General features: G+C 42.1%; 1 protein-coding gene and 1 long non-coding RNA gene across 6 annotated transcripts in view; one reads left to right on the top strand and one right to left on the bottom strand.

Annotated features, from left to right (window-relative positions):
- Nucleotides 1-24,258, bottom strand: part of Irf2 (interferon regulatory factor 2) — a 116,069-nt gene that overhangs the window by 57,430 nt on the left and 34,381 nt on the right. The window contains exon 1 of one of the 5 annotated variants that reach the window (XM_090354138.1): nucleotides 14,564-14,759. The exons of 1 other annotated variant lie outside the window; for it this stretch is intronic. The gene's annotated coding sequence lies outside the window, so the exon portion shown is untranslated. Of the gene's footprint in view, nucleotides 1-13,017; nucleotides 13,187-13,667; nucleotides 13,746-14,563; nucleotides 14,760-24,258 lie in introns of those variants that run through there. 3 more of the 5 variants (XM_090354137.1, XM_090354142.1, XM_090354139.1) reach the window with 3 other exon arrangements.
- On the top strand, nucleotides 15,159-22,234 carry LOC150049273 (uncharacterized). Its single transcript, XR_016539040.1, has 3 exons — nucleotides 15,159-15,540; nucleotides 19,195-19,269; nucleotides 21,487-22,234. It is a non-coding gene; the product is annotated as an uncharacterized LOC150049273 (long non-coding RNA).

Here is a 24,258-nt window from a genome sequence, read left to right as displayed (position 1 = left end):
AGAAAACAGTAGTAAAAAATTATTTACCACACAGTTGAACAAAATTAACAAGGTGGCCCCAGACCCCAGGCAGGTTACTTCCTACTAGAAACAAGAAGATTCCCAATTCTAGCATTATAGGAGAAGGTTAGATACTTTCATCCAGTTTCCAATTTCCTCATTTCAGCACAACTTCATTTCCCAAAGTGCATTTCATCAACTTTACAACAACTCAAAATTGTGATAATGATTTTGTGCCATATACTACACAGACTGTAATAAGAAGGTCTGGGGTTCATTTTTCAGGTCATACTAACATATCATTTTGAAAACTACACACACACAAATCGACTTGCTCCAGCTGTTCAATATCCAAAATATGACCAAGAACCTGACTTAGGAGCTTCTCTCCCCTGCAAAGATTAGTTACCCCAAAACCCCAAGATAAACTTTACACCCATTAGAAGAACTCATACACACACACATAAATATATGTATATATGCACTGTGGATATGTATATATTATACATGTATACACATACACACATACATATATATCAAATGTTGGAAACAGTAACTTTCATGAGTTACTGGTTGAAATGTAAAATGATACCGTAGTTAGGAAAAAGTTTGGTGGTTCATCAAAATGTTGAATATACTTCCCATATGACCCAGCAACTTCACTGCATTGAAAGATCTGAACATGGGACTCCAATCCATTTTCCACAATGTACTCAGCATCCTGACTCACAGCAGCCCGAAGGGAATAACAAGCCTGGGGTCATCAACAGACAAGGGCATTCATCAACTATTCAGTCTTGAAGTGATATAAAGTTCACACACACACACACACACACACACACACACACACACACACACACTACCGTGTGCATGAACCTGGAAACATTCTGCTAAAGTGAAACAGATCCCAAACTGAAGAACAAATACTATATGATTTTACACAGTCAATAAAGGCACAGAGACAGAAAGTAGGACTACATCTGCCAGTGGCCGAGAAAAACCGCGACTATGAAGTGTGAATGCAGTTTCTGGTTGAGATGATGAAAAAGGTCTGGCAGGGGCTCAGGGGAAATGCAACCCAACACTGTAAATGTCCTCAATACCACTAAACACAACACTTGAAGATCATGAAAAAGGCAAATTCTGTTATGTACAATTTACCTCAATAAAAAATGATGACTGAAAATGCTTCTATAATTCACTGCTATGCTTTCTTCATTTTCTCACACTAATTATGCTTTAATTCCAGTGAAATGAAGTATTTATTATAGATCTCCCCTGCATACACACACACATTCATGTAAAGCATCTTTTAAACTCCCCCCTTTGTGAAGACAAAGACCTAGGTTCTCCCCACATAAATCCACAGGAAAGGACTTAAGGCGGGGACATTTATTTAGCAGCTGGGCTAGAAACAGTTTCTACTGTGAAGGAGAGGGAAGTAGAGCATGGAGATAACTATCAAGACCTTGGCACATCACTTTTCCTTAATGACAAAAGACAGACACAGGCTTTAGAAACCAAACTGCCCAGACAGAAACAAAGGATAGTGAGAAAATACCAGTAGCAACAAATAAAGTATGCAATTTTATGTTTAGTTTATGATCTATTCAAAATCTGTCTTAAAAAATAAAAGTACCAAGGATGGGTCTCAAGTGGTGAGGTATCGGCTAAGCAAGCAAGCTGAGTACCTGCATACTGTACCCTGAGTACTGTACCCTGAGCACAAATCGAATGAGGGGGAGTTGGGAGGGGGAGAGACAGTCTACAATCTGTCCTATTAGCAGCTAGACATGGTAGCTCCTGCTCAGAAAGTAGAACCAGGAGGTTCATGAGTTCAAGGCCAGATGTGCTAACAGAGACCCTGTTTCAAAAACAAACAAATCTATTCTCTTAGTATTGTGGCTTCCTCTGCATGAGCTTTCTGTGGCCTATATGTGCCTCTATGGGCTTCCTGTAATACACAGAAGAGGAATTCTAAAAGGGATTCACAGGTAATGTATACTGACTGATAACTTGATCTTGTTTTCTTCTATCTGGATCACAGAGGTTCCTCGTTATAAGAATTGGAAATCATTCACCTACCTAATGTGATTATCTTTCTTCTTTGTATTTCTAAAAAATAAAGACCATTAGATGACTGAATAAGTGATCAAAATAGCCAACTGCTTCTGTTCATCACCCTCCTTTACCCCATCTCCCAAACTGTACCCTGATTCTCAAATTACAAAGGGTGCATTTAAGTCATCTACAAGAGAGGCAATTAGTCTCCTATGGCATTTCCAACTCACCCTGAATCCACAAGCCATCAGTACGGTCATACCCCGAAAGTGGAAAGAGTCGTCCATCTACATTCCCTACCAAAGCCTCGCTTGAGGACTCACCAAGTTTCTACCTTCACTCTACAGTGGAAAATAAAAAGGAGAAATCACAGTATGATGGGTTTGGGGTGACTGCAGGCACTCCAAACTCTCAGCTGTGTCCTCTTGGGACAAGAGTCTCATGTCTTGACTTCACTATTTTCACTCTTCCTACTAGGCGGTCCTCACCTGGAAAAACTGGCTGAATAGTATGTGAGTTTAAATTTTCCCATATGAGCAAAATCCCAATAGCCCAAGAAAAGAGGCAATAATTAGAGTTGGTACCTTCAGGATTATTATTTCAAAGTGAGATTACGCTTTTCTGTTCTTCTATCAGTTGCAAATCCCCAAACCAAGTAGAATTCACTTAAAACTCACTTACAGTGTTTGTATTGGAATCAAGTAATCAGGAAAACTCTGGCCCACCAAGCAGCTGGAAATTTTGTTGCCAAAGATTTGATCTGATCTTTATTTTTCTAGCTGCTGGCTGGCCCTGCTTATAGGATTCCATAAAGGGTACGTTTAATCTTGCAGAGGAACACTACCTAAGCACTTCTTAGGTAGGCTTCAGTAAAAATAAATTGCCTTGGCTCTGTGGACACATCTGTTGCTTCAACCAACAATTACAAAAAGAACAAATCAAGACAACTGTGCAATACAGCATCTGGTTTTAAAAAGAATTTTACTACATACATGTTAAGGACTTAAAATATTTGTTAGTATTTTTTATTATTGTTAATATGGAACCTGCAGAGAAAGGAGTAACTAGAAAACATAATCTCAGATATCAATCATATCTTCTTTGTACAAGAAGGTGCAAGTATAATCACAAGGACTGAAATGTCCATTGGAAAGAATTGATGATTCTTTTAAAAGTCTGGGTACAACAGCTAAAAAAAAAAGTCAATTTTCACATTCTGTATGTTGAACTTCTAATTCACAGTAACAAGTCCTCACACAAAACTCAATACATATATGCCATTAGTTTTCTAACACACTAGGAAATCTGTACCTAAGCGTTCTGAGCTGGAACTTGGCCTTCTGTACTAACCTTTGCTTTACAACTGAAAATCAAAGCAACAAATATGTAGCCAGTTCTTATTGCCTGTCAAGTACTAGAGGAGAATGCAAAGAAAGACAACAGGATTTTAGATCTCAAGTTATGTACTTGTAGGTTACAGACAGGGAAAGCCCAAGTAACCAAAGGAGAGTCATAAAGTTATGACTAAAACAACCCCTTGAACTTCTTTCCTTCTGTTCTTTTAGTCTCTGCATTTTTCTTCCCATCTTGATTCATTTTCTAATCTTTACCATCAAATATGGCGTCTACTAGCCACAGGTGTCTAGTGAGTACTTGGAATATGGAAGCTCAAGTAAAACACAATGGAGGGGCTGGAAGCATGGCTTAGTGATAAAGTGCTTGCCTACAATGCAAGAAGCCCTGGGTTCAATTCCTCAGTACCACATAAACAGAAAAGGCCAGACATGACATTGTGGCTCAAGTGGCAGAGTGCCAGCCTTGAGCAAAAGAAGTTCAGGAACAGTGCACAGGCTCTGAATTTGAGCCCTAGGACTGGGGGAAAAAAATCCACAATGCAAATATAAACCATACACTAGGCACCAGGAGTTTGGCCTAGTGGTAGAGTGCTTGCCTAGCATGCACAAAAACCAGGGTTCAATTTCTGGGTACCACATACATAGAAAAAAAGCCAGAAGTGGTGCTCTAGCTCAAGTGTTAAAGCTCTAGCCTTGAGAAAGCCCAAGGACAGTGCTCAGGCCCTTAGCCCAAGCTAGGACTAGAAAAAAAAAATACACTAGATTCTGAAGGCTCATTATGAAAAGGGGATGTTAACTAATTTTTGCAGTAACACTGAAAAAATAATTTGTCAGTCATGGGGCTTGGGCTTGAACTCAGGGCCTGGAAGATATCTCTTGGCTCTTTTGCTCAAGGTTACCACACTAGCAGTTTGAGCCACAGTTCCTCTTCCTTTTGAATGGTTAACTGAAGATAAGAGTCTCACAGGGATTTTTCTGCCTGAGCCGGCTTTGAACCACGATCCTCAGATCTCAGCCTCCTGAGTAACTAGGATTACAGGCATGAGCCACGAGCACCTACCTAACATTAAAAGTACTTTATAGATTTATATGTTACATAACATTTGTTATTCTAATTAATTCTACCTGTCTCTTTTTACTTTTCAACTATGGCTACTGGAGAACTGGAAATGTACATGTGTCTCATGTATTTGTACAGAATCACATTATCCTAATCAAGCCTTTTAAATCTTTGGTTGTGTTTTGGCACTCAAGACTCTGAATTCATCTGAACTCACCCCTACTTTTCTAACAATCCAATATGAAATTCATAAAGGCAGTGAAATGGTTCTATATTTTTAATTTAGATTTTAAAAACTGAGTATTTAGAGTCTTTTTCAGTTGTTAAGAAAGAGTTCGTGGCACTTTTTTCCCTCACCAACGTGAAAGCTAGACTTTGGAGAAATGCCTGGATTACAGAAGTTACATACATCCTCAAAGTTTGGAGATCCCTGCTCCCCAAGCACATATATACTCACTCTCCCTCTCTCTCTCTCTCTCTCTCTCTCTCTCTCTCTCTCTCTCTCTCTCTCTCTCTCTCTCTCTCTCTCTCTCTCTCTCTCTCCCCTCTCTCTCTCTCTCTCTCTCTTTCTCTCTCCCCCTCCCTGCCTCCCTCCAATGGGAAAGACACAGTGTCTCCATTCCTATCTACACAGTGAAAGCCACATCCTCACTCTAATGAGCTTCACAGCACCAGAGCACTATCTGAGAGTTGGGGAATGAGGGACCAGCCTGGCAGTATCACTGATTTGTTGACCAGGTGATAAATAGCAGCAAGGAGTTTTGTTTTACTGTTCTCCTGCCCAGGCATCCTATGTGTTTCATATCTAAACAACAGGCCATGATATTATGTAACATCTCTGAACCTTTACAGTTCTTACAAAAATGCATGTTTCAATCCACACATGGAACTCCTCAGCTAAGTGATTTCAAATAGCAAGAACTGTATGGGGCAATGATACCTTAATAGCACAGGCTTGGAAAGCCCTGATTCTTGAGCCGGAATCTGCACATGAAGGAAAAAAAGAGCTGGGCAGTGGTGAAGTCCTCTCAAATTTTGCATCCTCTGAACAAAATTTGCCTTTCCTAATCTTACTTGTGCCAGATGTGGTCAGGGAGAACATGTTAGTACTGTCTCAAGAACATTTTTTTTTCTGTCATAAGAGTAACTGTGCTTTCTGTTTCAAACTTGAAAACCACAGATGTATTCCAAGGGGGGTAAAAAAAACAAAAAAAGACCAAGTACCCATGATTTACACTGAATGACATGTTTTCTTCCAGGTTGTCTTTTGTTTTAATGATGTTTTATACACATGTATATGCAGATGTAATTAGTGACACTTAATATTATCAATAATGATACTTTCTGATTACTAAATGTTATTCAAAAATATGAATTTTGTAAGTTACCTATTTCTCCAAATGTGTCATAATTCATATACTTGTTCCTACTGTTAGATATTTAGGTTGTTTTTCATATGACAGAAAGAATTCAATATTTATTCCCATCCCTCATGTCTTCAACTAAAGAGGTTTTTAGTACTTAGTAGCAGAATCAATGGAATATCACATAAAGTTGTTGTTTTTTTTTTCCTTTACCAAGGATGGGACCCAAGGCTTTTTGCACATGCTATGCAAGGGCTTTACCCCTGAGCTTTGGTTTACAACACAGCATCTCAAAGCAGCCCAGACTGGCTGCCAACTTAAGATTGCTACAGGTACACACCCCCACACCTACTGCTCAGAAAATTTAACATTACGAAGACGTTAAGGCAAGTTTCCTTCAATGTATAATCTCAATGAAGTAACCTGTAGCGTCGTTATGGCCCTTAGTTAAACATAAGTTAAGCCATCATCTACTCTTTAGAGAAACACAGTACCACAGTACCAACCATCCTTGTTCCCTGATTCCATCTGAATCTCTTTCAATTGGACAAAGGTAACCCAGACTAAGAAAGATCAGCAGGGAGGAAAGGCAAAGAGACTAAGACAGTAACATATATTTCTGGTGAGTTGTATTGAGAGACACCTTCCTCAGGGCCCATGCTAACTTACAAGGGCAATTTTAGATTGAATTTGGGCCTCACCCACAGATATCAATTTCCAAACAGTACCCCAACATCACTACCTTGAAGGTGACTTCCACCTTGCCCAACTGACAACTACCACAACTTCATATTTACTTGTAGAAAGTCAGCTGATCCCTGTCTTCCCATCACAATCATCCTCTGAAGAAAAAGGTGATGCCGAAAGTGAAGAGGAGAGGGCTCTCCAGTGCATCTACTGGCACTGAGACACTCAAGTTACCTAGGTAACAATGAACTACCAACTTATTCTCATCTTCAGAAATTCTTTCAATAGCATGTAAACAAAGTCAGAAAAATTACCAGCCTGTCCTGTCTCTCCATCTGCTTCTTTCTTTTTTTTTAAATCACCTCACTCCCAGACTCTCACCTTCCACACCACATTCCTATTCTACCACACTACTAACATGTTACATCTACGTGTCAGGACACTCCCTTTCGCCTATGAAACTTGTCTTATCTCTACCAGTAAATGTAAGGCAAGGAAAACAATAAACACACGTACACACACACACACACACACACACACACACACACACACACACACACACACACACAACTTTCTCAGAATAACCTGTTAGAAGTTGGGTATAATGGATCGTGACTTTCATCTCAGCAACCAGCAGGGGCTAGCCAGTGAATGGCTAGCAAGAAGATGGGGTTCAAGGCCAAAACATCTCAACCAATAAAGCCAGGCATGGTGGCACACACCTGCCATCTCAAGCTCCCCATGGAAGGTAAATACCACACCCTCACAAAATAACGTAAGCAACAAAAAGGCTGAAAACATGGTTCAAGAGGTAAAGTGCTTACCTATTAAGTACAAAACTTCAAAACCCTGGTACTTACTACTAGAAAAAATGATGATGATGATCATGATCATGATCATGATGTTAGATATTATTTGAAATAAAGCATGTTATGTAGTTCTTTCTTGCCCAAAGTGAAATGGGAACATTTAGAGGATTTCAAACTATGGAGCCAAGAAAAGATCTTCTGTCTACAAAGTTCCTCTTTACATCCTCCCAAAACCTGACATTCATAGGACAAAAATATTCATGGATATAAGGACATGTTAAATGTAAGCTCTTTTTCTTTGATCACATTAAATGTGTTCTATCAAATGCTGCTTCACAGACAGCAATAGATTGCTAAGTTTGAAAAGAAATTCTGTATGAAAATTACATAGCAAGCAGTTAACTCTCAAAAAATGTTTCTTGAATAGAAACTGGACAGGCTTTTATCATACAAAATCCTAAATTATGTACTTGGTTGAACTAAATTGTTCCTGCCATTGAGATCAAAGTGCTTCAACCATCATCACCAGAAAGACCTCCACAAGGCTTCAATCTGTCCTAGAGAGATTTCTTTGCTCAAGTCTAATATTGATAGTTGGGGCTGAATATTAAGCTAGCAAAAGCAACTACAAAACTAAAGGAGAAAAAAAAAACAGCAATCATTCTCTTTGACCTTCCTGGTCAAAGAGATAAACCAATAAGACAAAGTCCTTCTTATCTCTTCAAAATTAAAAATTCAAAGTATCACATAAAGATCATTTTTGTCTGACAAGACAGGACAAAATGGGCAGAGCCACACAGGCCCTTCACTCAAAATACCTAAAATGCTAAGTGTGCTTGCTCTCTTGCAAAGCACAACCTCTGAGCCAATGGGACACCATAGATATGGCTCTGGGAAGACAGCGTTGATTGATTCAGTGGATCTCCATAACTGCTCTGGCCCATACATCTGAGGGAGCTGGGATTAGTGACCCTCGCTCCTAGGGAGGGGGAAAGGAGGAAATAAGAAGCTCACTAAGGGGCCAGGAAAGGTCAGCAGAGGAGGCAGCTGAAGGCAGTCTCCATGATGACAATTCAATCTCACCACATTTTACACATGTGAAAAATTAAAAGTCCCGAAAATGAGAATGACAAGCGTTAATGAAAGAGCTAAAAGCCAGCCCCACACTTCAGTTCATCTATCACCCACTACACAGAGCTTTCTACATAGCTGGTGGTCAGTATTTCATAAACAAATGAAATCAAAGCATGATGGATTTGTCATTTAACAAGTGTGGTTACTACAATTAACAAAAATATTCTGTTGAAATCATTGCATAGGACACCTTAATAATAACATGAAAATCATATTTTTTGAAAGAATTGTTGCATGGGGATCCTGGGTCACCAGAAGAACTCAAACTTCTGAGGGAAGGTCACTGGCTGTTTTTAGCATCTCAGGAAGCCAGTAGCAACTGTGTTACCTAGCACAGATCTATCCTTCAAATCCAACGCAGCAAAATCTCCTATTATTTGGCTAGAATGAGAATACCATTGTTGTGACTTGTTTTCTCAAATTAACACCAGGACTACTAAATTCAAGTCAGAGCAATTGCTAAAAGTCATTTAAAAATATATCTAGGCATATGAAGACCTACTAGATAAACACAATTTGTTTCAGAGGCAGTCTGTCAACAGTTTGTTGGAAGGGGGGATGGGTTTATAGAAATCCATGTAATAAAAGCTGAAAATTACAGTCTTGCTGCTTTGCTCTGAATCCAAAGGGAGCCACAGGATTCTTTAGGACAAGCTATGGGCCAGCATCTACCACCAGGCAGGAAGGATTTCTGGAATGTATGTTTTTCCTTAGTGTTTTATTAAAAAGTATTGGCTTTGGGTTTAAATCTGGTCCCTATAGATAGTTTATCATTCTTTGTGGCTAAATTTAAGTTTAACCAAACCTCTTCAGCCCCGATTTCATGAGCCACCCTCACCCTAAGAGCCAGTTTTCAAGTCAGCTCATTTTGCATTAAGTTGACATTCTATACTATATTGATCCAAGCAAGTCAAACACAAGGCACAAGCAGAGCATAAGCACAAAGTCCTGACCTTCTAAGCAGCAAGGAATCTGTTGTCCCACACAAATTAAAAGGCATGATTTGTAATAAGTTATTGTATAGTCATCAATTGAAGTATTTTATGTTTGGGGGATTTTTTGTCATGGTTTTGGTAGTACTGAGGATTGAACTCCGGGCCTCTCCTACATGTGCTCAATCCCCCAGTTAACATTTCCTGTTGTGGACTCTCTAGAATCTCCAAGGTCACCATCAAGTCTGTAGTCCTTTTGCTTTTTCAGTTTTCAGACAGGTTCTTGTGCTTTTGCTCAACACCCTTTCACAGCCACTGAGCCATACCATCACACCCAACCTTTATGTGTTTTTATGTATCATAAGTTGATACTATTAATATTTATTTTCCCATGTTACATCATATATTATTTTCCCACACATAAATAATAAGTGCAAGTCAACCAAGTTTTAAATGGCACAGCAACATAATGAGTTCGACACAGTAGACAGACATCTGTAATGACAGACAAGACCCAGACAGAACACTGAAAGAAATTCAGACTAAAGCTCAGTGGGGCCAGAGAAAATGTGTAATCTGGTATAAAAGAGGGAAAACACATTGGTCTAATCAGTAACTGCTAAGCCATCTGGTCTCCATGGATACCATCTGACTTTTCTCTAGCTAGAAAAAAAATTCATTGATGACATTGTATTTCATTATTAAATATTTTCTTGATACTGTACATGTATGTTATCCTATGTTTAGTTCTTCATTATTTGTGTCTTCTCAGAAGTGAAATTCCTTCTGCTGGAAATTCTACATGAGAAAAATAAAAAATCTGACCCAGTTGGCTTTTTTTTCTTTACCTTAATTATTATTAAGGTAATAGAGGCCTAGTCAGTAGGTAGAGAAGAGAGCACAGAAGTTTGAAAACAGCCTGGGCAGGAGGGATCACTACTACACTGTTGGTGGGAGTGCAAACTCATTCAACCACTATGGAAAGCAGTGTGGCAGTGCCTCAAAAGGCTAAACATAGACCCAGCAATTCCACTACTTGGCATTTACCCAACCATCCAGAAACTAAGGCATACTAAATCCACTAGCACAACAATGTTCATTGCAGCATTATTCACCATAGCAAAGATATGGAACCAATCTAGATATCCCTCAGTTGATGAGTGGATCAACAAGATGTGGTATTTGTACACAATGGAATTCTATGCTGCTGTCAGAAAAAACGACATTGACCCATTTGTTAGGAAATGGAAAGACTTAGAAAAAATCATATTAAGTGAAGTAAGCCAGATTGAAAGGAACTTAGGCTCAATAGTTTCCCTCATTTGTCATAATCTGTAGAAACCTTGGGCTCTACTAGCAGAGATTTGCAATAGAGCAAAACCTTGATACATAAGGCCATATAGTATGAAGCTAATTGAAAGGACCTCCAGGATATTGAAACAAAAGCCATATAATGAATGATTGTTGTCCTTAATGTACTATGTTATCTCTCATCTCTTTTGCTGTCCCTTGGTTATATCATATTGTTACAGTATCTCACTTTGTTATCTGAAATATTGGATATATTTGTATTTGGTTATTTGAAATTGGATAGGGAAGGGAAACCAAGATGGGGGTGGGGGGGAGGGTAATGGGGACCAAGACATGTGAAAGGGTATCAATGTATGTGAATTAATGCACCTTCTATCTGGCAAATATCATGTAACCCTTTTATTAATTACAATAAAAAATATTTTAAAAAAAGAAAGAAAACAGCCTGGGCAAATAAAAAAAAAGTTAGCAGGATTTTAGGTTTACAAACAAGGGAGGTATTGGTGTTTCATACCTGTAATACCAGCTACACAGGAGGAAGATGAAAGAGCTGATAAGGTTTGGGGTTGTCCTAGGCCAAAGCTTAGGATCCTATTGAGTAACAAGTTAAAAGAAAAAAAAAAAATTGAGGACATGGCTCTAGTGGCAGAACAAGCCCAAGGCCCTCAATTCAAACCCCAACAGTGGCAAAAGTACAATTATGGGATAGAATTTTGAAAAGTTAAATACTTGACACATTTGTTGACTACTATAACTTAACACAATGTTCTACCATCAACAATATTTCAATTGGTCCCCAAACCAGCCCTACAAATATATTCAAGCATTTTTCCACTCCCATACCCCAAAAGGTAATTACTTCTATTTATTTTTGGTAGTTACAGACTGCCAGCTCACCAACTAGAATGTAATTTATGTGAAGAGACTTCTTTGTTTCCACCTGAATCCACAGAGCCTAGCACTGTGCCTTGACAACTGATGTTCTAAATATTTACAAAATGAACACACAAATTCCTCAGGACTGTTTTTAAGCCCTTTTTGGCAGGAGGCAGATAAAGAAACCGTAACCCAGATACCCAGCTAGAGTTCAGTGGTCTGCTAACTTATCAAAATGAAATTATATAAAAGGGTACTAAACCCAACAGGGTTCATACCAACTAATGCAAGAGAAAAACGACGCGCATAAAAATGTTGACTATCCAATGTTTCAAATCTTTCATACTAAGTTTGAACACCTTTATCTAGCTCTGGTATATTAAATATTTGCCTAATGAAGTACTTCAGGAAATGTGGTAAAGACAAGCAGAGCCACAGTTCATAGTTCATCAGGACCATAATTTGCTTCCAATTTGACTACAAATCCTTGCTTTTGCTGCTTGTGACTTTTTTTTTTTACAGGTAAACAGGTCTAAAATAGGCATAACTATTTCTAACTTTTGAAGATCAACAACAAAAAACCTCACTGAAAAAGAAACATGTACATGCTGAATTTTAATAGCTGCAAATCACAACAGACAATAATTCCTGGCTCCAAGAGGCTGAAATCTAACATCTTACACAACAGGCTGTGATAAATTATAATCATTCACTAATTAAGAATGAAATTCCGGACTTTGCCACATCAATCAATTGATAATGGTCCAAGGGTACCCTAGCTAATGGCTTACGTTCTAAATATTCCATCTGCTGAAGTTGCCTTAGAAAAAATTTTTCTTCTAGGATTTTTTTTTTATGCCCCTGGTGCTGGGGAAATTTAGAGAGTCCTGCGTGGTGTGTGTGTGAGAAGTGAACCAATCACCCTCGGGGCCCTGGCAAGACAGCATGCATGCCTCAAGTCAAGACCATGCACCTTTCAGTCTGCGGTCAGACCTGCCTGCACCTGGCCTGAAAGCTGCAGACAGGGCAGGCTGCTCACTTTCAAGGTGCCTTGTACAGTCGGATCTGCAAGCTAATAAATGACTGCAGACTCGATGGCAACCTTGGAGATTCCTGAAAATCCACAACAGGAAATGTTAACTGTCCTCCACCCTCCCGAAACATTCATCAAAAGCAGACCAAGTCACGGCCCACGGGGAGGCAGAAGACCAACGCCAGCATTTTCTTACTTCCTAAGCCCGGACCAGGAGGTGGAGAGGCGGGAGGAGGACGTCCGCTGGGGGTGGGGTGGGGGGGAGAACGGGGACCGTCCCCAAGTTATAAGCATTCCCCCGCGGAGAGGTGACAACCCTCAACCCTCCCGCCCCGGGGTCGCACCCGGCCGCTCCGCGAGGGTCCAGCTTCCGCCGGGCGACCCGGGCTTCTCACCTGACGCCCAGACACAAGCCCGGTGCTCGGCTCGGGCTGCCAGCCCCCTTCCCTTTCCTCCTTTCAAGGGGTGAGGGCGCCACCCGGGCCACGACCTGAGCCCGCTGCGGGAAGCCGGCGCGTCCGAGGGGAGCGGGCGCTGGGAAAGGCTTCCCGGGCGGCTCTTGGGCGCCGGCCCCCCAGGCCGCGCCGCGGGGAGCGGGGAGCGGGCGGGCGGGCGCCCCGATTGGCCGCGGCCGGCATCGCTCGGTGGGCGAGCCCGGCCGGCGGGGCGGAAAGGAAGTGGCGGCCGCAGCTTTTGCACCAACCATGTTCGGCCGCCGGGCGAAAGCCACCCGGCGCCCACAGCCGGGTCGGAGGGCACGGGGCGGGAACTGGCGTCCGCCCCGCGCCGCCGCCCGCGCCCCCCAAGACCCCGCGGGGCGCCCACCACTCGGTCCCCGGAGGCTCCCCGCCCCCACCTCGCCCGCGCCGGAGCCGGGGCGGGTCAGGCCCAGCGCGCCAGGCCGGCCCGGGGGACGCCGGCGGGGACCCGGAGGCGCTAGGCCGCGCGCGGAGCCGACGACACCCCTCCCCCCCGGCGCGACCTTCTCCTCCAGGGACGCGCCCCCCCCCCGAAGCCCCCCGCGCGTCCCAACAAGTGTACCCACAAAGCCCGCGGGCCGGCGGGGAGGAGGACGCGGCGTCCCTCCCGACTGGCGGCGGCCGCGGCCCCCCGGGAAACCAGGCGCTCAGACCAGGCCCAGTGCCCAGCGCCGCTCGGAGCTCGCCCGCTGGCTCCGCTCGCTGGCACCCGACACACACGGCCCTTCTCCGAGTCGGGCAAGAACGCGGTCGTAGGGGGCCGCCCCGGGGAGCCCATCAAGTTTCCTCTCGCCGCGGCGGGGCGACCCCCTCCCGGCCGGGGTCGGCGCGGGCTGGCTTATTTACACTGGAGGCTGCCCGGAGACAGGCGCCGCCGGCGGGCACCGGGGAAGGACCCGCGCCCGTCCTTCCGATCTGGTGGCCACCGTGACTATAAACATGAGACAATTTTGTGTTCAGTGAGGCCCGAGGGCTCCGGCGGACCTCCACCCGCACCCTCGACTCCTAGGGCGCATGATCACACACGGAGCAGGTTCTGGGTCCCAGGAGCCACCTCCCCGCATCTACAAATCCAAAAGTGAAATTAAACCTCCACCAACCTCCTCCTCCTCCTCCCGCTCAACCTCCTCCTCCTCCTCCACCACCTCCTCCTCCTTGCAGCCTCAGCAGCCCCGGGAGCGACGGCGACAGAAACCGCTTCTCCTAAAATCTGAAGATCCAGAATTGCGCCCTCAGTTTCCTCCAGAACCCAGTATTATTTATGAACCCCGACATAGATACGTATCATATAATCCACATGTCTGTCTTCCCCCCTCCCCATCCTGCAAAAACATCGTGTCAAAACATCAGGACGCGCATACAAACACAAGCTTCCTCCAGTCCCCAGAAACATGCCCAGGAGAGCAACAACACGCACAGTCACAACTATTATTCCCACCCCCCAAAAAGAAAATTAGGTTACCTCTCAGTGTGCTGCTTTGTTTTTGTTTGTTTTCACGGTACCAATACAATCCCGCAAGGTTTAAGTGTTGCTAGGGTGTGTGAAATGGAAAGGAAAGCCCGGCAGTTGAATAATCGCAGGAGCAAAACTAAAAGTTAGTCCCCGGCTGGCCTGAGAACGGTCCAGAACGAAAGCAAAACAAGGAGAGGAAACTGCGAGGAGCGGCGTCTGGAAATCCCCCCGCCCTCCGCCGCCCTCCTCCCCGCTCCCCGCTCCCCCGCCCGCCTCCCGCCGCCCTTCCTCCCCCAGTGTTTGTTTCAAGCTTGTGCAACCGGGAGGTGGAGGCCGCGGGGGTGCGGAAGTTCGCCGCCGCCGCTCATTGGCCGGCCGCGCCGTTGTCATCCTTTCTCGGAAAAGTCAATTTCATTTTCACTTCCCCACGTCCGGGAGCCACGAGCAGCCGCGCGTGAGTCTGGAGCTCGCCCTCCCTCCTCCTCCCTCCCCCCGCCCCCGCCCCGCCCCCCGGCGGACACGGAGTGGGGGGGGTCCTCCCGGGGTGGCGGGAGCCGAAGTGGGTGGAGGCCTTGCCGGCCGCGGGAGGCGGGAAGGGGAACCGGGGACCCGGCGCCCTCTGAGCCACCTGAATGGAGGGAAGCCCGGGGGCGCTGGCCGGGGGGTGGGGGAGGCGGCGTCTGCGCCCGGTGAATAACAACTCGGGATCTTGGAACCCCGCCTGCCTCCAGGGAATCCAGTAGCGGGCTGGTGAAGTGACTGCCTTCCTAGCCCTGACCTGGGGCCCGAGGGAAGGCCTGCCTCTTGTCAGTCCCTGTCCCAAAGCTGATGCTCCCCCGAGCCACGCCACGACCATTGCTGCAGGATGAAGGCCAAGTTCAAGTCTGGCCTTCTTCAGGCCCTCGCCGAGCACGCTAGGCCCGTTGTCCACTCTGTCCCCTGGGAACGGGTGAGAGACTACATGACACGGTGCAGCACATGGGCAGGTGCGGAAACTGACACCTGTTATCCCGAACTAGCACGACTCGCTTAACTCCTTCTTAGATTGTTTGAAGCTGACATTTACTTCTAGCTATTGTGTCCTGATTTTAAGTTTTATCAGCTTTTTACATCAATTTTCTTCTACACACCAGAGAAAGTCCTTTCCAGGAGATCAGAGCAAACTATACTGTAAACATTTACTTAAAAAAAAAAAAAAGAAAGAAAAATAGGGCCAAGGAGTTTGGCCTAGTGGTAGAGTACTTGCCTAGCATGCACGAAGACTCAGGTTCAATTCCTTGGTACCACATACATTAAAAAAAAAAACCGGAAGTGGTGCTGAGGCTCAAGTTCTGGCCATAAAATGAAAAGTATTTAAGTTATGCAAGTGGCAAGAAAATAGCTGGTTTAGTACACTGTCTTGTGACTGTGATCCCAAAATAGATCCCACATTTCACATATTCTTTCTTTCTTAATAATACTTTCTTTCATAGTTCATACATCAGTAACCATAATTATATACAAACTGTAAGATAGTTATCACTCATCAAGAGCTGGGGAGGCAGGACTCAAGTGGTAAAGCACTAGTTCAGAAAGCTTGAGGCCTTACATTCGATCTCTAGTCCTGGAAAAGAGGGAGAGAAAGCAGAGTCCAGGGATCACTAGTTTGATGCAAGCCTAGTTTACAAATGTAAGTGTCTGTCTCAAAAAGCAAGGGCTGAACTGGGGACCAAAACATAAGAAAGGGTATCAATGTTTGTGAAGTAATGCACCTTCTATCTGGCGAACATGATGTAACCTTTCTATTAATTACAATAAAAATTAAATTAAAAAAAAAACAAGGGCTGAGTATGGTAGCTCGCTATTTGGAAGAGAAAGGAGATGAAGAAAAGGGAGGAATACAAGGCTATCTTTTTTAAATGTCTTGCTCATTGCATGCATGAAACTAATTTCACTTCAGGAGCCTCCTTTGCAAGTGATTGCCAGCTTACTGGCTTTCTGAAGTCTGTGACAGATAGCTATTTAGGAAGAGCCAAACAAGGCCAAGACACCAGAAGTCTTCCCTGCATCAGAACCTCCTATTGCCATGCAGAGAGGATAGTGCTGGAAGCTGCCTTGCTGGATACAACAAGCTTCACAATAGTTGGCCTCCCAGACAGTGTCTGCTGCTTCTCTAAGACTGTTTTTGCTGTGATGAGGATTGAATCCAATGCTTTTCTAGCTTCACCCCTGGCAAGCCCCACACCTCTCTTTTTAACTAGATACCTTCCTTACTGTAAAAGTTCAGAGCCCTCTTCTAAGTCCTTGTTTTATCCGTAACCTGAGACTTAGTAACACATAGACACTCAAATATTGGTGAATATTGCTCATTTATTTAATTGCTTATAGAATATTTCAGACTTGTAACAACTTTTTCATATAAAAGTAGTTAATGTCTATTGTGCAGAACTCAGAAAATATACAAAAGTTGAAAGAAGAAAACATGGCTAAATTGGGCACCAATGGCTCACACCTGTAACCCTAGCTACTCAGGAGGCTGAGATCTGAGGCTCACAGTTTTAAAGCCAGCCCAGGCAGGAAAGTCGGTAAGACTCTTGTCTCCAACTAACCACAGAAGTGAAGCTGTGACTAAAGTAGTAGAATGCTAGCCTTGAACAAAAAAAGGAGCTCAGCCTCCCCACCCCCATCCCAGAGTTAAAGCCCTAGGACCAGCAAAAAATAAATGAATAAATAAATGGAAAAGAAAATGTGGCTAGGTGATACTTACCTATAATCTCTTTGCTTGGTAGGCAGAAACTAGGGCTCACTAGTCTGAGGCAAGCCTGGTTTACAATGTAAGTTCCTGTCTCAAACAAGGGCTAAGCTGAGAATGGCAGCTCACACTAGCTATGTGGGAGGCAAATATAGGAGGATCATGATCTGAGGCCAGCCCAGACAAAAAGTTACAGAAACCCTATTTTAAAGAACAAGCCAGATGTAGTAGTGTGTTTTAACAACCGAGTGAGGCAAGAGACAATGGTAGGAAGTCGACGTCTGATGCTTGGGCAAAAAGCATGAGGTCCTGTCTGAAAAGTACTGGGGACATGACAAGTGGAAGAACACTTGCCTAGCAAGCATGAAGTTTAAACCTTAGTACTGAAAAGTAGTACTTGGGGCATGGAGGTATAACTTGGTAGTGTAGTGTTTACATAACATGCAAAGCCTGGGCTCAGTCCCCTGAGGAAGCAAAGAAAAAAAGGAAAAGAGGGAGGGAGATAGGGAGGGAGGGGAGAAAGGAAGCAGTGCCATCTGAAAGACCAGCCATCTGAAATCTTACTATTTGTATGTATTACCTACTAGTAATTTTTAAGGTGTCTCTACACACTGTAGTAAATACTGACTGTGCTTCTTGCTTACCCCAGCCCTTTTGTCCTTCTGTCCTGTTCTCTTTCTTAGCTCATTCTTTTTCTTCTGCCAGCCCCCTAAATTAAGGTTTCCAAGCATTCTTTCCTCAACCCTCTTATTTTCTCATTCTCTACGCTTTCCTTTGGGGTACTTTCATCCACACCCAAAGCTTCAAATGTCATTACAGATGATTCCCACTTTACAGTCCTTCTATTTATAATTTTCCAATCACGCAGTGGTGAAAAGGGTATATATGTTTACTAGAAACCATGCTGCAAATGTTGAATGTTGATCTTTTCCTGGGCTAACAATGAATGGTGAGATACTCAGTCCCCATTGGCAGGGAATCTCAGCCTTCAGTCAGCCAGCCAGAAGATCACAAGGTGAAGCAACCCACAGCCCACAATGGACTGGGGGCTAAGCCAGGATGTTCCGTAAGCGAGAGGTATCAAATATACCTTCAGAAAACAATATTTTCAACTTACAGTGGGTTTACTGTGGAATGGAGCCCCATTATGTTGAGGAATGCCCAAGTTTGGTGATGATTTCAAAATCTAACATCTGTATTAGACACATTACTTAATAGACATTCCTTAAATGACAATGATGAGAAAAAAGAAGAAAGGTACAAAACTAAACTCTTTTCTCACAGCCTTACATTTGTCACTTCATTGACTTGCCAGGAAAGTGAGAAACAACAGATTTGCCCCCTCTGTTGAGTGGCTGCAGCACCCCCCAAAGGCATGGATATTGCTTACAATTTTCCACACCCCTAAACTCATAAAATATAGAATGAATTTCACTCTGTTCTGAGGCCTTTGATGACATATCACAGACCAAAGATGTAAATATTCAGAGACGCAAAATATCCACATGGTATTGATATGCACTGTCCAGAAATATTTCTTAGCTCTTTGATGAGATGCAGATAGTCATAAATCTATGCGGAAATAAAGAACCAGTATAGTCTAATATAACCTTTATAAGTAATGGTTGCCATTCAAGAATGTTTCTACAACTAAACACATTAGTTGAATATAAAAATTTAGTTGAGCTGTGTTATTAAGTAAAATTGGAATGTCCTCTTGAGAAAACCAGAGTGGAATGGAGCATCTTAAAAGACCTGGATGCTCAGGGACTAATTTCTTTTCAGGGGAGTTGGAGAAAAACAAGGACTATCTGAACAGGGTATTGATAGATTTCTCCATACGTGTATCTATGCCTTCAAGAACTTTCCTTGCAGTCTAGATGATTGATAACATTAATTTCTATTGCAGCATCCTAATAATGGCAAGAATATCAACTCTGGCTATAATCACAGCCTTCAAAATTGATTGTCACCCAAACCTAGGGTGAGTGTGGAGTTAGGGTCAAAAAAAGGGGGGGAATTGTATCAATGTGTAAGAAGTAACCTACTATCTGGTGAATGTAACTGGAACCCCTCTATACATTACCCTAACAATACAAAAATTAAAAAATTTTAAAAAGCAATTTTAATTAAGATTAACGTGTAATATGCTGGGCATACAAAAAGCATTTTGTAGCCCTGATTATCTAGGGAGCTCACTCACCTGCCAGTTGCTGTTCCTTGTTCCACAGGACTACTGGTACTCCTATTTCTGCCCTCTGGGGTTCTCCTCAATAATGCCAAAACTTAGGGGTTAGACAGTCATGAAAAATAAGGGTTCCACACTTTCCAGAGCAGCTGACCAATAGAAAACCCTGTAAGATACCAGCCCTGTATTACAAATGTTACTGTGAAGTCCAAATTGAATAAAAATAGAGCCAAGTAAAACCCTAGATGAACCCGTGGAACAAATGAAGTTACAGGAACCTTTAGTTAAAGTTCAGGAGGCACTGGCATCCTTTGAAGAAATTCTTGAGCATGTCTGACCATTGTGTCCTATGATAGTTCTTCCCATTTTACTAGAAATTCTGAAACAAGATTTCCTTTGGCAAATATTCTCTGAAAATCATGAGTTTCTACTGAGTAATATATTTCTCAATCCTCAGTAATAAATACTCATTCTGCTCTGTACTGGTGAAAGGAACTCACTTTTTAAAAACTGTCAGGATTTCATTATTTGTTGTAGAAGCTGGGGTTGGAAGGAGGAACACATTTTCTTTTCTAAAGGGAAGACTTTCAACTATGAAAATTTAAGGATTTGGGGGGTGGAACATAATTTCCCGAGAGGCTATGAAATATTCATTTTACATTGTGAGGATAAACTTACAAAGTGTTGCTATTACTTTAAAATATGAGTGGGGAAGTAGCTGTAGCCTTATCTTGAAATTCTTCAGAAAGAAATACTATAATAATTTAGGGACCCTAGACAAAAATTTCAAATATGTAACCTAGATTCAACAAACAACTGTATCCGGGTCACCAGTACACTAGAATTTTTTTTGTTACATTTTCTTCTGCTTCTCTGCAGGCTTCTTAGTCCTTGCATGTAAAGCTTGAAGCCTAAGGTATGTTTTCTTTATCCCTAAACTTTGTAGCATTTTGAACAATATACCTTTCTTCTGTTAGACAATGTTTGGAAATTTGCCAATAAAGAATACTGACTAGTGCCATAAATGAAAGCGAGTATTTTTTTACTATTTCCTCAAATATCTCCATTTCAATGAGTCCTAAGGATGGTGGTAGTTCACACATACAACTCCTAGGCCACGTCCTTTGCCTCTAGTGCACTCCACATAACTTTCCTCTAGTGTACCTCCACATAACTTTCCCTAAGTTTATTGAGCATCGTGATCGAGTGACACCCTGAGGCCGGCTATCAAATTCTCAAACAGAACCAGACCTCTGGGCTCCTGCAACCATTTCACTATCTGGGGTGAGGGCAACAGACAAAACAATAATTATAACTTATTTTCCTCTATAGAAAATAATAAGATCTTTAAGAGAAAATACTGTGTTGCATAGGTGATAAAGGAAGCGTGCTCAGAAAAAGGATTTCAACCAAGATTGGAGAAAGAAAAGTTTCTGGCTGGGCACAGTGTCTCAAGCCTAACTACCCAAGAGGCTGAGATCTGAGGATCTCTGTTCAAAGCCAGCCCAGGCACTGAAGTATAGGAGATTCTTATCTCCTGTTAATAACCAGAAAATTGGAAGTGGCTCTGTGGCTCAAGGGGTAGGCCAGTAGCCTTGAGCTGAAGAGCTCAGGGACAGTGCCCAGACACAGAGTTCAAGTCCCACAACCACAAAAAAAAAAAAATTCTGTATTAATTTCTTTAGCTGCTGTAACAAAGTATCACAGTCTGCTTGATCAGAGAGTTATTGCTGCACAGTTACGGAGATGGCAGTTCTGCAGGTTTGGTCCCTCCCGAAAGCCATGCTTCTTGCCTCTGCACAGCCAGTGGGTTGGCAACAGTCCTGGGTGAAACACCTTGATTCATTTTGAGGCTCACAGGGTATTCTCCATGAATGTGAATATCTGTATTTCCTCTGGTTTTAAGAACACCTGGTATATTGGTCAAGCTTGGATCAGGAGCCCAAGCTACTCCAGTACAATGCCATCATAACTAATTACATCTTCAAGAACCATTTCTTTTTTCAAAAACAGGTCACTTTCTGGAAGTGAGGATATTAATATAAGAATCAGGTGAGGTACTCCAGTTAGAATGGCCATGATCAAGAAATCTAATAACAACAGATGCTGGAGGGGATGTGACCAGGAAGGATCACTACTACACTGTTGGTGGGAGTGCAAACTCGTTCAACCACTATGGAAAGCAGTATGGCAGTGCCTCAAAAGACTAAACATAGAGCTCCCCTATGACCTAGCAATTCCATTACTTGGCATTTACCCAATCGTCCAGAAACAAGGACATACTAAAGGCATTCATTGCAGCAAAGATATGGAACCAACCCAGATGCCCCTCGCTAGATGATTGCAACAAGAAGATGTGGTATTCATACACAATGGAATTCTATGCTGCTGCCCGAAAGAACGACATTGCCCCATTTGGAAGGAAATGGAAAGACTTAGAAAAAATCATATTAAGTGAAGTAAGCCAGACTCAAAGGAACATAGGCTCAATAGTTTCCCTCATTTGTCATAATCAGTAGAAACCTTGGGCTCTCCTAGCAGAGATTTACACTAGAGTAAAACCTAGATACATAAGGCCATATAGTACGACACTAAATGAAAGAACCTCCAGGATATAGAAACAAAAGCCATAAAATGATTGATTGTTGTTCTTAATGTACTGTTATCTTTCATCTCTTTTGCTGTCCCTTGTTTATCTCATATTGTTACAGCATTTTACCTTGTTATCTGATATATTGTATCTATGCTTATTTGGTTATTTGAAACACGATAGGGAGGGGGGGAAACAAAATGAGGGGTGGGGTGGGGGGAGGGAAATGGGGACCAGGACATGAGAAAGGGTATCAATGTTTGTGAAGTAATGCACCTTCTGAATATAATGTAACTTTTCTAATAATTACAATAAAAATATTTTTTTAAAAGTAATGTAACCACTACCTGATGAGGGTAGTTAACTATAAACCCTTTATAAATAACAAAAATCTGGCAATAATTACTTGTCTCAGTAATACCATCTAAAGCTTGTTCAAAATACATGGTGTCTGGGGCCGAGAGTTTGGCCTAGTGGTAGCTTGCTTGCCTAGCATGCACGAAGAACTGGGTTCGATTCCTCGGTACCACATACATAGAAAAAAGCCGGAAATGGTTCTGAGGCTCAAGTGGTAGAGCTCTAGCTTTGAGAAAGTCCAAGGACAGTGCTCAGGCCATAAGCTCAAGCCCAAGACTGGCCAAAAAAAAAAAAAATATATATATATATATATATGGTGTCTTTTCATAATTGACATTATTTAATATGTGGAATGTATAAGAAAAACTTTAATTATATCTACTAATTATGTAATTCAGGTTATGCTCCATATTAAACTGTATGCTTTACAAAAAAAAAAAATCAGGTGAGGTAAAGCAGACTTATCCATAAGTGATACTCATTTTAAACTGTATGCTTTACAAAAAAAAAAAAAAAATCAGGTGAGGTAAAGCAGACTTATCCATAAGTGATACTCATTTTGGATGACATGCCCTAGCAGAGAGAAGGGTGAGGGCAGTTGCTCTAAGAAACACAGAGTCTGGCATACCGGAGAACTGACAGAAAGTGAGTCCTGAGTGAAATGTAAGGATAAGAAAGAGATAGATTATGGGGCTGGGAGTTTGGCCTAGTGGTAGAGTACTTGCCTAGCATACACAAAGACTGGGGTTCGCTTCCTAGGTACACAGAAAAGCCAGAAGTGGTGCTGTGGCTCAAGTGGTAGAGCGCTAACTTTGAGGAAAGCCCAACGACAGTGCTTAGGCCTTGCTGATCTTGTAGAATTTCTAACTGTTCCCTTTCATTACAGAAAAAAATTGACTGAGAAACATAGCATTATTTGTATTATTTTTATTTCATTTTCAGATTTCTTTTTTTTTGCTATTTTATTTTATTTTATTGTCTGGATAATATAGAGAGGGGTTACATTTATCGGGTAGTAAGTGCATTATCATTCTCAACATCACTTCTACAAGTAATTAATTTCAATAGTTTTTTTTTTTTAAACTAGTCCTGGGCCTTGAACTCAGGGCCTGAGCACTGTCCTTGGGCTTTCTCAAGGCTAGAGCTCTACCACTTGAGCCATAGTACCACTTCCAGCTTTTTTTTTTCTATGTATGTGGTACCAAGGACTCGAACCTGGGTCTTCATGCATGCTAGGAAAGCACTCTACCACTAGGCCAAACTCCCAGCCCTCAATAATGTCTTTTTTTGTTCCCTCTACTAATAAAAGACTTTTTATTTAAAATGAAGGAGGAAGAAAAGGAGAAAAAGAGGAGAAAAAGATTCACTCAACTGTAGATTTTAGGCACAAACAATTTTTGACAAACTGTTTGGAGTAAATAATGATTTTCAGGAAATATATTGATTGATGTGGGCTCAACTTTCATTCCCAAATTGCAATTATTTCAAATGTATTTCATTTTTTTATTTCTAAGAGCTGTCAGGGTTTCTTTCCGTTAGAAATTCCTGTTGTATCCACAAAACTGATTTTTTGTGGGTGAAACAGTCAAGTAAAAAAGATGATGACATTTCTTGATTGTTTTATAATTTGAAATTATTAATTTAAACATCCTGTATTTGCATGCTTTTTCAACTTCAATCTGTAGATACTGGTTTTATACTCTACTCTTTTTCTAAGCAATGAAAGCTATTTTTTTCTGTTTTTGTATATTAAAATTCTTTGTAGAAGGTAATTTAGGAAAAACATTTTTTTCCTTTAAAAAGAGAAGGAAAAGAAAATCACTGGTTCCAGTGGCTCA

Source organism: Megascapheus bottae, chromosome 20 (assembly GCF_031878675.1).
Source record: "Megascapheus bottae isolate mThoBot1 chromosome 20, mThoBot2.hap1, whole genome shotgun sequence".
NCBI classification, from domain to species: domain Eukaryota; kingdom Metazoa; phylum Chordata; class Mammalia; order Rodentia; family Geomyidae; genus Megascapheus; species Megascapheus bottae.
The sequence above is the reverse complement of the archived record's forward strand: the minus strand, read 5'-3'. Positions and strand labels throughout refer to the sequence as shown.